The sequence below is a fragment of the Mastomys coucha genome, unplaced genomic scaffold (assembly GCF_008632895.1).
Source record: "Mastomys coucha isolate ucsf_1 unplaced genomic scaffold, UCSF_Mcou_1 pScaffold5, whole genome shotgun sequence".
NCBI lineage: Eukaryota > Metazoa > Chordata > Mammalia > Rodentia > Muridae > Mastomys > Mastomys coucha.
In genome coordinates this window covers 21,451,065-21,467,086 of record NW_022196911.1, presented here as the reverse complement: position 1 = coordinate 21,467,086, position 16,022 = coordinate 21,451,065, and the positions used below count along the sequence as shown (strand labels likewise).

At 37.5% G+C, this 16,022-nt stretch overlaps 1 long non-coding RNA gene across 1 annotated transcript; it reads right to left on the bottom strand.

The window, feature by feature from the left end:
* Positions 1–6,690: 6,690 nt before the first annotated feature.
* On the bottom strand, positions 6,691–12,989 carry LOC116078920. The gene is made up of 3 exons (XR_004113659.1): positions 12,947–12,989; positions 11,589–11,650; positions 6,691–6,742 (listed from the first exon to the last, which is right to left on the bottom strand). It is a non-coding gene; the product is annotated as an uncharacterized LOC116078920 (long non-coding RNA).
* Between the last annotated feature and the right edge of the window lie 3,033 nt (positions 12,990–16,022).

Genomic DNA, 16,022 nt, shown 5'->3' with positions numbered 1-16,022 from the left:
GACAATGAGTGTGCAGGATGATTTTCTTGTGACCTGACTCAGCTAGGTAGTGGGTTCCTTTGGAATTTTCCATTGTTTTCTTGTTATGTTTCCCTGGTAACCCTTTCACTCCCCCTAGTTTGTGTTTTTTCCCTCTAAATACCACTTACTCCTCGTGCTTGTGGTCGATCCCCTCTGGCCTGCCAAGCTATGAGTTCGACCCCAGATCTGGAATAAACCTCATGTGATTACAGCAAGTTCGGTCTCTCATGAGTCATTGGGTGGTCATGTCATCCCGAGACTTGAGTAAGGATCTCCCCAGTTATGGGGGTCTTTCAGAAGGACACCTGAATTTTTATACACCATATTCTTGCTAGAATTTGACAAATACTTCCATGTAAAGGATAGAATGTGTCTATTACTGGGAGGTTTGTTAGTCTGAATTTAACATAGGAAACATTTTCAAAACAAGTAGTAGAACCACTATTAAGACATTCAAACAAAATTACCCCATTTTTTCTTCTCTGTATATCATGAATCTTGTGGCAAATGTTCTAGTGATGATTAGACCCCAAGATGAACTTTGAACATGTGGGGCTAACTGGCCTCTACAGAACAGTATAGAAGAAAATGCAGAGACAGTTACTGAGGCATCCATGGCAACTGAGACAAAATTTAAGAAGTTTGACCAAGTATTTCCTAAAAACCCTGATCTGCTTGGCTACCTCATTTTGTTATAGTTTCTGCTTTCTACTCACATTTGAGTATTTCTTTCAAGTCTCTTTATTTGTCTACAATTTATGTGAAAATATGATGCATATTTGGCATCAGTCATCCACCTTGAACAGCTATTGATTCATGAAACATGATTTTCTTCCCAATTCTATCCATCTTTAACCTCTAGATTTATATAAAAACTGTTAAAATAAACTGTGCAATATTTGATTGACTAGGTCATGAAGTGTGTTCTTGATACATATTACTGTAGATGGAGGGAGAATAGGTAACAGGTGGAAATATATAAAAAGAGATAAAAGAACAGTTTTTCATTAGAGAATTGGACCTGCTGAGAACATTAGCATAATATTTCCTTGTTACCAGTTCACTCCTGAGTCTCTAGAAAGTTGTGATTTCCTATACTGGAATGGGAATTTCTCCTCAGCATGCTCATGTTGTTCACTGAAATTTTGGATAGAACAATTTAAAAAAAATCCACCAGGAAGCAGGGGAATCACATGCTCCTTATAAGATACAAAGATTTCCTATTCAATATCCAACAAAGACTGACCTTGGTTGCATTGGAGTCTTGGATAATGAGTAGAAAGGGGCTGACAGTTGGAAAGCCAGCACCAAATAATGTAGCTAAGTTCACCAGCATCCAGTTAGGACTGTTATTCACAATAATAATTATCTGTGTAATAGAGGAAATCATGTAAAAGCTGACAAAGGTGCTCACAAGCAAAAGGATAGTTTTGGTAGCTCGATCCACACTGGAAAATTTTTTGTAAACATGGGTTGTGTGTATATGCTGTACCTGCTGCTGGTGCCTGAGTAGGATGAAAACCATGAAGCTACTACTCCACATCATTAACCCAAGAAACAGAACATCAGGAAATGAAAATAGTACTGAATGTAGAATTTTCTGAGGCTTTCCATAATTAACAACCACACAAAACCCCAAACCTTTTTGTTTGTGATATTTCTATTCCTCCTTTTGGCAGTCACATGCATTAGAACAATTATATTTAATATCATGAAAAAAACCCAGCAGAGTGCGCAGATTATGCCCACATATCTGGGGGCTTTGAACTTAAACCCTGCATATTTGGAGTCCATAGGACTAATGGTGATGGCCTGGAAGACACTGAGAATGCAGGTGGAGCTAATGGACATACCCCTTCCCACTCTGTGAGCATAGAAAACAATTTTGCATCCAAGATCACTGAGGAAATCTTTCAAACCCAAGGATGATATTGTCTGGGGAACTCCTTTAGAGAGTATGAACAATGAGTTAGCCACAATCAGATGCTTCAGAATTAAATCTGTAGATTTTACTCTAGATGTAGTGAAAGAAAGGAGGGCATAGTGGAAAATAAGAGAAAAATTTCCAAGTATTCCAATGAGAGTCTGTAATAAGTAGACCAGACCTATTGCAAGATCCCTGGATTCCATTCTGCCAGCTTCACTGTTTTATCATAGATTTCAGACCCAGAGGACTCTACATGGACATATGGGACAGAGGCAAAATTTATCATGTTAACCAAAGTATAAAATGTCCTATTGAAAATTATTACAAACTTAAGACTATTTACATCAAAGTTTTTCTAAAGTTTGTCTATTTATTTAATTTTAAGTACATATGTGTAAGCTTCAGTGTATCCATATGTTCCACATATGTTCTGAAGCATGAAGAGGGAAGAAGAAGGCTTAAGATGCTCTAGATTTAGAATACAGATGTTTGGGATGCCCCCAGTTACTTCAGGAAATTAAACCAACAATTATCTCTGAGAGAGAAATGGGAGTCTTCTCTATACCAAAATGATTTTTTACATATCAATACAGAAACTCAAACATTATATAATCAAACTTAAACGTAACTAAAAGTTTCTGAATCCATGCTAAGAAATCATGCATTCTTATCTATCTTCAAAGATCTATGCAGAGGATCATGGGTATGGTTTCTGTTAAAGATATAGAGAATGATTTGTGACTTGCAACTTTATTCACTATGCAGGTGACAATAGAGAACACAGCTTAGTTAATCATGAATTTGGGTCATATAGTGGTAAGGTAGCCCCTGAACTACTGAAATAAATTGTGAGGGTTGGTGAAAGAAAATTTAAAAATAAATTACATAAAGGGAAATTACATAAATGGAAAGCCCAAAGTGAGAAATTGCAAGAGATTATAATATGAGTGATACAACATATCTATACAACCATATTTTAAAACAAGAGCATTATTTACAAAACTTCCTAATCCCAATAGAAGCCCATGGAAATGCACAAGGTCACCTTCACTTCAACCATTGTTTTATCATATTAGAATAATGTGAACATGGATACAGCTGTCTGTTCACAGCAGATTTTACCTGAGTCATAGATACTGTTCTAGTATCGCTACATTTCTGTCTATTCTGTCACTCAGGTATATCTCCAGTGAACTGCATGCCTTCATAGGCTTTCACAAGTACAGAGGATCACAGGCAAAATTCTAGCAAACACAAAGTGGAATGTGTGATTGTTCTGAGGTGGATTGCCTATGACAGTGAGTCTGCATTACCATCTTCCACCATTAAAATCAAGATAGGATCCTCCCTTCTATGAAGCTAAACATGAATGTGTTACTTATGAAGCCAGACAGGAACTTTGCAGCTGACTTCCTGCCTCACATACTATTCTTTCTCTACATGAATGCTTGCCTTGAAACAGTATTTTCCACCATTTACACTTACCCACACATTCTGTCCTCTCCTTTCCTTTTCGACTCTGTTTTTGATACTGAAGATGACAAATTATCTAACAGCTGGAACACTAAGCAGTGTGTGTGTTCCTGAAAATGGTTTATGAGGAACTGAATGGATGTCAGATCTGAGATATGCCTGGGGAGCTGTGACCTCACCTCCCCACAGAGTGTCATCATTTACACTCCAGCTCCAGGACCCAGCAGACTTGGAAGTAGCAGCATAACTCAGAAAACTTTTTCTAAAGTGCTAATGAGCAGTGAATTAAAAATCTCATGTTGTAATTTCTAAGAAATAGATACATTAATTTGGATAGCTCAATTTTCTATGATCCCTTCAGAATACTCACATCTTACACAGAAGAGACTAGGAAATCCTGAGGTCTGCCAACACAACATCCATATCTGTCTGAATTCTATGCCTCTCTGAAATGACTTAGTCTACAACAAAAATCTGCTCCAACCACCATTAATATTATAGTGCCTTAGAGTCAAATAACTGCACCATTATATAAACTATGAGGTGACACAGACTCTGACCAATGATGTGACAGAAGTTCTGGAAAACCTTTAAGAAAGAAACAATGGAACTAAATTACATTACAAATAAATGTAAGACAGATGAGAAAGACGGAACCACGGGCATTTTTGTTTTTTTTTTAATCTGTGATGTCTATAATCTTTATTATTATTTTATTCTGAACAAGGAAAGTTCTTTAGAACAGCATACTGGATACAACTGACCACTTGGGAAAAGATAACCTAGCAAATTTGTTTTCCATATGGTAAAATGATATTGTAACTCTCTCTCATACACACACACACACACACTTTCACTCTCTCCAGCCTTTGATAATCTCTAATTTATATCTAGAGTTACTTCTCATAAAATATTCCTCATCCAACTGGTGTTGTCATTGTTCAGGTCTTTTTTATGAAACCATATCATTGAAATTTCTTGGGTACAGCTTTCATGCCTTATGTAGAAGACATTAACTCTCAGCAGATATACAGCTCCTATGACTCTTCCAATATATTCATCCACTCTTTAGTAAATTTTCTCATGTCATAGATGAAGGGGCTATATAATAAATGTTCAATTTGTGTTGGATGCCCTACAATCACTAATTCTCTGTCTTTTGAGTTGTATATTTCTGTTGTAACATCTTTTGTAGCAGAAAAGTATATTTTATTCTCTATTAAAGCTTTTTTATACATACTTTCCTAAATATGCACTGGTTATCATGTTATCCTAAGGTGAAGGCACCAGTTTCAGAATGTTAAACACACTTATAGTGTTTGTAGAACTCAAAGAGGGGGCAGAAGAATTTTCCATTTGCTTTTACAAAATGTACCATTCCAGGACAATGCCTCTGGTACAAAGATGACAGTCATTGAAGCACACTGTGGTGACCCTACTCAGGCCCCAAGGTTAAATAAGATGAGACTAATAAGACTGAGATGGCAAATAAAGGCAGACATGGAGATATGCATAAGTATGAAGAAGAGGTTTTTGTGAAAATTAAAATCATAATGTGAGACTAAGTCATACTGAAACCTACTTAGTGTTTAGAATCTATTGTGATTCTCCAAGGGACATAACCAAAAATGACAGACCATATTGTAACCTGAGCAACTGCATTAAACCTAGCTATGAATGTTTTCATTTATTTTTGCCAGTAACTTTGAAAATGATTAGTTTCTTCTCTAAGCTGCTTTTGAATATTTTATTTAAAAGTACAAAGCTCATGGTAGTACTTTTTCACCAGAGACACAAATCTCTTCTCTGTACCTTCTGTTATCTAGGTTACTTTATCCTTAGCAATACACTCTTTGTTCCATTTTATGGTGATTTTTGTCAAACATTGGTCCTCATACATGGAATCAGTCACTGAGCAACCAAGAGAGAACAAACCAGAAACCACACAAAACTTATAAAAATCTTTGTTCACCCAAACTTTTAGGTAAATTTTGCACCCCTTAGCCCAACTTCCAGAAGCACAAAGAAAAATATCTAGTAACAAAGCTATCCATAGGCTTTTGTCATTAACTTTTCTCTCACATCAGCCTCCTTAACAGTAGGTAAGTTGAAAGTATTACACATTCATCTTTCATTTTTCAAAAGGAATTTCTCAAGCATAGCTTCATGCCAATGTCCAGCACTAGGAGGGTTCTGGAACCTGAAGACAGAGGTGTGATATCAAAGAAAATGAAGGCACTACAACCTGTTGACATTCAAGTAAGTACCCCCCCCCAAATTCCTAAAACAGTCTTTATATATACAATCACAAGCTTGCTCACCTGAGTAGTTAATTGATTATTTTATTTAAAGAAACCATAGCATCAGTATTATATTAACCCTGTCATTACAAACGCTACAAATAGTTTCTCTTCTTCTTTCTCCCTGATACTCTGTCAGTTACTCCCTCAACTCCATTTTCCACTACAAGGCACAATTTCAGCAAACCACAAATAAATGTCCTGTGGACTTGATCGCATTCCCAGCTGGCAGCAAATATGGTTATACAATTATTCAAGGTGAGAGACAGATTAGCCATTTGTAGGTATAAGTCCATTTATTACACAGTACTCCTTTGTTTTGATACTTATTTTGAAATTTTAGACAGAAATATGTTCATTGTACCAAGCAAACTTTCCTGATATTTATAGCCTATTAACATTTGATACCATCGTCCCAAGAAACACTTTAAGTCTTTATAGATCAGACCCAGCTCCACTGGTTTTATGTCTCAGTTGTCCAGGCATAGCTTCCTCAGATGAGTTATGCAAGCAGGACCTATTGCTTTCAACAACAGCCACCCGCTTACTCAGTCTGATTGTAGCTATTTTTCTAGCGACATGATTATATATCTGATAGTATTCAGGATTAATGGTCACATATTTAGGATTGATTGAGGTAGAGAATGTAGAAGATGGTTTTAACCCTCAAAAGAGTATTGAGAAACATAGAATTGTCCAGAGGGTTGTCAGCTTCATGAACCTAGATTTGCAAGTGGCTGACAAAATAAAACTAAATACTGCTTTGAGTATAAACAGCATAAGTTAATCATGAATGGCTTATATCATATGAGATCTAGGTAATAAACTTAGAGTTCAGTAAAATTCACCTCATATTCTTGGCATGTGAGAAGGGGTTTCCTTGAGCCTTTCCATAGTAGACTTCAATCAATAAAGTATTCATATGTCATTCCCTGCAGATGCTGCATGGCCACCAACAACTCCACCCTAATCACCAGTAATTTCATGCAATGTGATCAGTGTTGGAAATAAAAGCTTCACCCTAAAGATTAAAGGATGATCACATAATTATGGAAGCATATAGATATTATGCTAAGGGCTTTATTATTTTGTCATAATATTTTCGGGGAACACTAAAAAATTCTCTCTAGGGTTTCTAGCCCATTTATTATCTAAACATGGCCCACAGCAATAGTAGAGTTGTCAAGGAAGATTTTTCACAGTGGATTGATGACACAGCTAAAGAAGCTGGGATACCCATGCCATAATCTGTGAACACAAATTCAAGCACAGTGCCCAGTTGGCTTTAAAGGGAAGCATTTGAAGTATTACACTCTTTGAGACATGAACTTGACTATACTACAAAGAGATAGAAACTCTACCACTAACATCAAGCTAGTTAGATTCCTCATTATCTTAGACAGACATTGAGCTGAGAGACTATGAGCACAAGGGATTGCATCCAGATACCTACATCAGGAAAGAATTCAAGATTTTCCTCTAGATTGTGGAATTCACTAATTTCCAAAAGTGTCCACTGATGGTTCAGATGAGAGAGATCATTGACTGTGTATGTCTATGTGATTGCTAAAGAGTCAGAGGAGAGTAAAACAGAAAGGAAGAAATTGAAGCCCTCATGTGTGACAGCAAATAACATCTGAGAGTAAAGGGACAGAATCCTTTCCAAACATTACTATGATCACCTACTTCATCACAATTGGCATCAACCCTAAAGAGCCGACTACTAATCAAGCTCCTTACAATGCTATGCAATATTCCTGAGAATATTATCAGTTGTTCTGCTCAGCTGTGAAGAATATATACCCCATTATCTTCTTCACATTGATTAAATTTATATTCCACTTAATTTGGCCTTTTAAATAGAAATTTCTCAGAAAATTACATAATTGAAAAGCTGCAATTAATACATGCTTTATTACAGGGATGTTATACTTTAGAATTTGATTTCTTGTATAGATGAGCCAATGAAAGAAGGAAAATGCTTACATTTATTATGATGAAGTTTCTCAAGAAAGACAAGAGAAATCTTTGTTGTCTCCCAATGGGAAATCAATTGCTTATACAGAAAATTGTTGATAAGAAAGACAATGTGAATTTTGTGGCATAGGATTTGAATACAGGGTATGTGAAGTGAGGCAGGCACTATAAAAGTATCCTCTAGATTTATTTTAAATTTTTGCTTTGTTTACTGATTTTAAAAATATTTCCTTTATTTGTTAGAGATAGGTTTTTGTACAGTTTAAAAAGTAACCTGGGATGATCTTGTGTCTCTCTGCTTCTTTGTTTTTCTCTCAGGGATGTTGGTATTGTAAATGGGCAAGTATGGCCCTTTTGTTGAGTTCTAAGGTTGAGCTCAGATTTCAAGCATGCTAGATAAGCATTACTTCATCTAAGACACATCCTAGCATCTTTGTTAAAGAGGCTGCAATCGCAAAGGTATGTTATGTAAATATTTAATATTCATATCCCTCCTGTAAAAGAAGAAACCATAGATCTTTGTCTCCCAGCTACTGTAAGTAATTAATCATCTGTCTATCTATCTATCTATCTATCTATCTATCTATCTATCCATCTATCATCTTTCTATCCATGTAATTTCATTTTCTAAGGCTGGCCTAAAGGTCAATATGTAGTCCTTCCTAGCATAATCCACCTGCCTCAGATTTTGTGATGTAGGGATTAGAAATCTGCAGCACACACAAGGTTCTCTCTCTCTCTCTCTCTCTCTCTCTCTCTCTCTCTCTCTCTCTCTCTCTCTCTCTCTCTCTCCCTCTCTCTCTTCCTCCCTCCTTCTCTTTCTGAAATAATATTTTGTTCTGTAGTGCAGACTGGGCTATATCTGAGGATGTCCTTGAACTTCAGACCTTGAACCTTAACTTGTCAATATTATGATGGTAAGTGCATACTACCCAGCCTGCTTCATATATTTCTGTGGATCCAATCAAGACATCCTGAATGATAAATAAGCTCTTACCATGTTCAGCCAAATCCCTAGTCCTTAAAAATACATTTCTCTGTTCACAAATTCTGATCCTACCATATAATAAATTGAGTTTGAAGTGACCATATGTTCCTTTCTTAGGCTTTTAGGATTTTCCAGAAACTGGGTTTGTTTTCTTCTGGCTTGATTATTTGACTATTCCTTTTTAGTGTATTAATTTACTTTATATTCCAATATTTGCCCTACCCTTGCCTTCCAGTACTCCCACATACAGATACTTTTCTCATCTTCCCTCGCTGTCTCCTCTGAGAAGTGGATGCTCCCAGGATTTCACCCCACCCTGGCATATCAATTCAGGAGTAGGTACATCCCCACTGAAGCCAGATAAAGAGGCCTACATATGGGAACTGTGTCCATGGGCAGGTAACAGGTTCAGGGACAGTCCTCAGTCCATTTGTTGGGAGAACCTGCAGGAAAACCAATCTGCACATCTGCTACATATGTGTGAGGGGCCCTAGATCTAGACATGCTTTCTTTTTGGTTGGTGGTTCAGATTCTGGGAGCCCAAAGAGTTCAGGTTAATTGACTCTGTTGGTGTTTCTGTGGAGTTCCTTTTCTCCTTGAATCCTTCATTCCTTTCCCCAACTTTTTCACAAGATTCCCAGGAGCTCCATCTAAAGTTTGATTGTGGGTCTCTGCATCTGTTTCCATTAGCTGCTGGATGGAACTCCATCCACCACTCAGAGGACAGTTATACTATGCTCATGTCTTCAAGCATAACAGAGTATTTTTAATAATGTCAAAAATTGTTTCTTGTCTATAGGGTATGTTTCAATTTGAGTCAGTCATTGTTGGCTGTTTCCTCAGTCTCTGCTCTATCTTTGTCCCTGCACACCTTATAGCAGGACATGTTTTGGGTCTAAGGATTTGTGGATGGGTTGCTGTCCATATCCTTCTACTGGGAGTCCTGCCTTACTACAAGAAGTGGCCTCTTCAGATGCACTTTCCCTACTAGTTGGAGTCTCAGCTAGAGTCACCACCACAGACACCCTGCAGCAGAGCCTATCACAGGACTCTGACATATCATAAGATGCCCTCCTCATCTCTGTCCTCTGCTTTCCCTATACTATATCTCTTCCCACTCTGTTCCACTTCTCTCCTCATATCTCCTCCCACCTGATTTGCTCAATCCATCCACTATCAATAACTATTTCATTTCCTCTTCTGGGAAAGATTCAACCATCCTCCCTTGGGCCCTCCTAGCCTTTTGGCTTCTCTGGTCTGTGTATTGTAGCATAGTTATCATGATTTTTATTATTAATATACACTTATAAGTGAATCCATACTATGTTTGTTATTTGATTCTGTGTTACCTCACTCAGGATAATATCTTCTAGTTCCATCCATTTGCCTGAAAATTCATGATTGTCATTATGAATTGTTTTTAATAGCTGAGTAGTATTCTATTGTGTAAATGAACCACATTTTCTTTATCAATTCTTCAGTTGAGGGACTTCTGGCTAGTTTGATTTTTAATAATGTGTTAAACCATGTACCGCTGGCACATAGTGCACTCTAGGCCCTCCTACCTGTTCCTCCAGACTGATGGTACATACTATCTTAAACCTTGCCTCACCAGATATTTTGGTACACTGTCCAGTAATCAGATCCTGAAGTTTCTATACCTAATGCAGTCTTGGATTTAGATGATTCCCAGCATAGAGTATTCATATTCAATAGCTGAGACATCAGCTACACTTCCTCCTTTAGATCTTTATTTTCTTTTTTTTTAAGATTTATTTATTATTGTAAATAATCACACTGTAGCTGTCTTCAGACACACCAGAAGAGGGTGTCAGATATCATTATGGGTGGTTGTGAGCCACCATGTGGTTGCTGGGATTTGAACTCTGGACCTTTGGAAGAGCAGTCAGTGCTCTTACCCGCTGAGCCATCTCATCAGCCCCTAGATCTTTATTTTCATCTTTTCTTCATATTGTTGTTTCAGACTGCTGAGGACAACATCCAGGACACCCAGTGTGTAAAGCAGATGGTATTCTGAATGTTTCCAATGCCTGAGCCATTTCTACATCTGTCTGAGAAATCCTGTATATGTAGAAGCTCTATTTGAGAAGGATACAGCGATTCACCGGAATTCACCAATACTCCTCCTTGAGAAGATGCTATCTTGATCATTTGTCCCACTGCCACTAAGACAGGGTTACATGTTATCCATATTTTCCTGGACTTCAGAATTCTTCCCCATCTGGTCTTGAACATCTTAGCCCATGGCCTTTTCAAATATTAATTCTAACACCTTTTCCCCCTGTATCTCACCCAAAAGAATTGGTAACAGTTTTACCCTAGGGAGTCAAAATGGATTTTCAGTGTGACAAGGACTCCTTATGTTCATTGAGACAATGCATATGGACCAGATGGCAGGACACTCAAACCAGAGAGTGACTGCAGCTTCCATCACGGTAAATGTCTTTAGAGACTCCTCTGAGACTGTGAAGTCTCTGAAGAACCATTTTAGTTACATGAACCATAACAAACTGCCTCCTTCTAGTCCCAAGTGATGAGTAATCGGATTCCTCAATTCACATTAAGCTCATGCATATGGAGTCCTAGAGGGCACATGGAATATATGGCATCAAATGTAAAATCATTAACTGAGAGATACTAGGGATGGAGTAATATGTCCATGACCCACTATTCTATGATCACGTACTGAGTTTTGCTGACACGTGGCTACAACATCCAGAATTTAAGCTAGGGAAAGGTTTCATCAATAGTTGGGCTATTGTGGAATACTGAGATAATTAAATGGGTCAAAATTTCCACACATGCACAAAGACCACATTCTCAGAACTACCTTTAGAAGAAGAAAATTAACTCTAGAAACATGTATACTAAGGCTACTCACAGTAGCTTGTGCCTTGGTCTATATAATGAAGTTCCAAAAATCCAGTGGTTTATAGTGAGATCCTGTACAAAGACAAAAGTTGAATACATACATACATACATATGTACATATATATACATAATAAATAAAAAGTACCATTTTCTTGCTGCTATATTGTTTGCATGATTAAAAAAAGGCACACACACACACACACACACATACACCATACACACACTCAGATACACAAACACTCACATACAAACAATCATATACACACTCAAACACAGACTAATACATCCACACATAACAATATTAAATAAAATAAAAGGCATATTCTTAAAGCAAGGCTGTGAATCTTTACTTTCCTGAGGGGACTCAGGATGGCAGAGATTGAAAAAACATTTCTGCAGTCTATGCTGCCATCTCTCAAGAGTAGAATAATAGAAACTTGCATTACAGATACCTAAAGCCTTCATTTTCCAAAAGGATAGGGCTATAATTCATATATTCTCTCACAATGACTATGTATTTGCCATGGAAATGGAACCACAACCCTTAACACAAGTCTTTAACATTATCCTTTCACTTTAAATTTTTAAGTTTAAATTTTTAAATTTAAAAATCCTTTAACTTTATGCTATACAATTGAGATCACACATGTGTTTCACAACACTGCCTGCATTTGGCTTTTTTATACTTTATGCTGGTAAGCCTATTAATGGGTTTAATAACCTCAGGAGGGGCTTAAATTTTGTGTCCATGAACATATATTTTTAAAATTGTATTTTTATTTATTTTTTATTTTTTATTTTTATTTTTAATTAATTTATTTTTTATTTTAATTATTTTATTTTTTCACTCCATATTTTATTCCCAACCCCTGATTCACCCTCTGACTGTTTCATATACCATACCTCTTCTACACCACACTGTCTCCACATGGATGTCCCCACCTCTCACCCCACCTGACCTCTAAATTGCCTGGAGCCACCAGTCTCTTGAGGGTTAGATTCATCATCTCTGAATGAACATATACCCGGAAGTCCTCTACTGAATGTTTGTCAGGAACCTCTTATCAGCTGGTGTATACTGCCTGTTTGGTGGTCCAGTGTTTGAGAGATCTGGTGGGTCCAGATTAATTGAGACTGCTGATCCTCCTACAGGGTCACTCTTCTCCTCAGCTTCTCTCAGTTTTTCTAATTCAACAACAAGGGTCATCTGCTTCTGTCCATTGGTTGGGTGCAAAGATCTGCATCTGACTTTTTCAGATGCTTCTTGGGTCTTTTAGAGGGCAGTCATGCGAGGTCCATTTTTTGTGAGCACTCCATAGCCTCAGTAATAGTGTCAGGCTTCTGGACCCACCTTGAGCTGGATCTCACCTTGGGCCTGTCACTGGACCTTCTTTTCCTCAGGCTCCTCTCCATTTCCATTCCTGTAATTGTTTCAGACAGGAACAAGTATGGGTCAGAGTTGTAACTATAGGATGGCAACCCCATCCCTCACTTGATGCCCTGTTTTCCTGCTGGAGGTGGGCCCTATAAGTTCCCTCTCCCTACTGTCAGGCATCTCATCTAAGGTCCCTCCCTTTGAGTCCTGAGAGTCTTTCACCTCCCAGGTCTATGGTGTATTCTGGAGGGTCCTCCCAGCCTCCTATTTCCTGAGGTTGCCTGTTTCCATTCTTTCTGCTGGCCCTCAGGCCTTCAATACCTTTCCCTCACCCAATACCAGATCAGGTTCCTCTCTCTCCCTGCTCCCCTCCACTCATTCACTTCCCTCCCAGGCCCTTCCCTCCCTCCCTACTTGGGATTTCTTTCTTCTCTCTCCCAAGTGGGTCTGAAGTCTCCTGACTTGGACACTTCAGCTTGTTGATCTTTTTGAGTTCTGTGGATTATATATTGGATATCCTGTACCCTTTTTTTTTGGCTAATGTCCACTTATTAGTGAGTATATACCATGCATGTACTTTTGGGTCTAAGTTACCACACTCAGGATGATATTTTCTAGTTCTACCCATTTGCCAACAAAACCCAGGATGCCCTTGATTAATAGCTGAGTAGTATTTCCATTTGCCTAAGAACTTCATGAATTCATTGTTTTTAATAGATGAGCAGTACAGCATTGTATAAATGTACCACATTTTCTATAACAATTCCTCTATTGAAGGATGTCTGCTATGAACATAGTGGAGCATGTGTCCTTATTACATATTGGAGCATCTTCTGGATATATGCCCAGGAGTGGTATATCTGTCTCCTCAGGTAGGACTATGTCCAGTTTTCTGAGAAAGTACCAGACTGCTTTCCAGAGTAGTTGTACAAGCTTGTAATCCCAGCAGCAATGGAGGAGTGTTCATCTTACTCTACATCTTCTTTCACTTGCTTAGTTAGAGTCACACCAAGATAGTTTATATTATTTGTGACTAATGTGGAAGTTGTTTTTTCACATCTTTGCCAGCATCTGCAGTCACCTGAATTTTTGCTTTGAACCATTGTGACTGGTGTGAGGTGGAATCTCAGGGTTGTTTTGATTTGCATTTCCCTGATTACTAGTGATGTTGAACATTTCTTTAGGTGTTTCTCAGCCATTTGGTGTTCATCAATTGAGAATTTTTTCTTTAGCTCTGTACCACATTTTTTAATAGGGTTATTTGGTTCTCTGGAGTCTAACTTCATGAGTTCTTTGTATATATTGGATATTAGCCCTCTATCAGATATAGGGTTGGTAAAGATCTTTTCCCAATCTATTGGTTGCTGTTTTGTCTTATTGACAGTGTCCTTTGCCTTACAGAACCTATGCGATTTTATAAGGTCCCATTTGTCAATTCTTGATCTTAGAACAAAAGCTATGGGTATTCTGTTCAGGAAATTTTCTCCTGTGCCCATGTGCTTGAGGCTCTTCACCACTTTCTTTTCTAGGTGTGTGGGTTCATTTCTGGGTCTTCACTTCTATTCCATTGATCTACATCCCTGACACTGTATCAATACCGTGCAGATTTTAATCATGATTGCTTTGTCGTACAGCTTGAGGTCAGGGGTGGTTTTTCTCCCAGAATTTCTTTTATTGTTGAGAATATTTTTCACTATTCAGGGTTTTTTGTTATTCCAGATGAATTTGAAATTTTCTCTTTCTAAGTCTAGAAAGAATTGATTTGGAATTTTGATGGGGATCGCATTGAATCTGTAGATTTTCATCAAGATGGCCATTTTTACTATATTAATCCTCCCAATCCATGAGCATGGGAGATCTTTCCATCTTCTGAGATCTTCTTTGACTTCTTACCTCAGAGACTTGAAGTTCTTGTCATAAAGATCTTTCACTTGCTTAGTTAGAGTCACATGAAGATAGTTTATATTATTTGTGACTAATGTGGAAGTTGTTGTTTCCCTAGTATCTTTCTCAGCCTGTTTATCCTTTGAGAAGAGGAAGGCCACTGATTTGTTTGAGTTCATCTTATATCCAGCCACTTTGCTGAAGTTGTTTATCAGCTTTATGAGTTCTCTGGTGGAATTTTTGTTGTCACTTAAATATACTATCATATATCAGCAAATAGTGATATTTTGACTTGTTCTTTTACCATTTGTTTCTCTTTGACCTCCCCTGGTTTTCTAATTGCTCTGGCTAGGACTTTGAGTCCTATATTGAACAGGTAGGAAGAGAGTGGACAGCTTTGTCTAGTCCTTGATTTTAGTGGGATTGCTTCAAGTTTCTCTCCACTTAGATTGATGTTGGCCACTGGTTTGCTGTATATTGCTTTTACTATGTTTAGGTATGGGCTATGAATTCCTGATCTTTCCAAGACTTTTATCATGAAGGGGTGTTGTATTTTGTCAAATGCTTTCTCAACATCTAATGAAATGATCATATGATTTTTTTCCTTTGAGTTCATTTATATAGTGAATTACATTCATGGATTTCCATATATTGAGCCATCCCTGCTTCCCTGGAATCAAGCGTACTTGATCATGATGGCTGATTATTTTGATGTGTTCTTGGATTCAGTTTGTGAGAATTTTTTTGAGTATTTTTGTATGGATATTCATGAGGTAAATTGGTCTGAAGTTCTCTTTCTTTGTTGGGTCTTTGTGTGTTTAGGTATCAGAGTAATTGTGACTTCATAGAATGAGTTGGATAGAGTTCCTCTGTTTCTATATTGTGGAATAGTTTGAGCAGTATTGGTATTAGGTCTTCTTTGAACATCTGATGGAATTAACCCATCTAATCCTGGACTTTTTGTAGTTGGGACACTATTAATGAGTGCTTCTATTTCTTTAGGGGTTATGTGACTGTTTAGATCATTTATTTGATCCTGATTTAAATTTGGTACCTGGTATGTGTCTAGAAAATTGTCCATTTCATTCAGATTTTCCAGTTTTGTTGAGTATAGGTTTTTGTAGCAGGATCTGGTGATTTTTTTTTTTTTTTTTTTTTTTTTTTTTTTTTTTTTTTTTTTTTTTT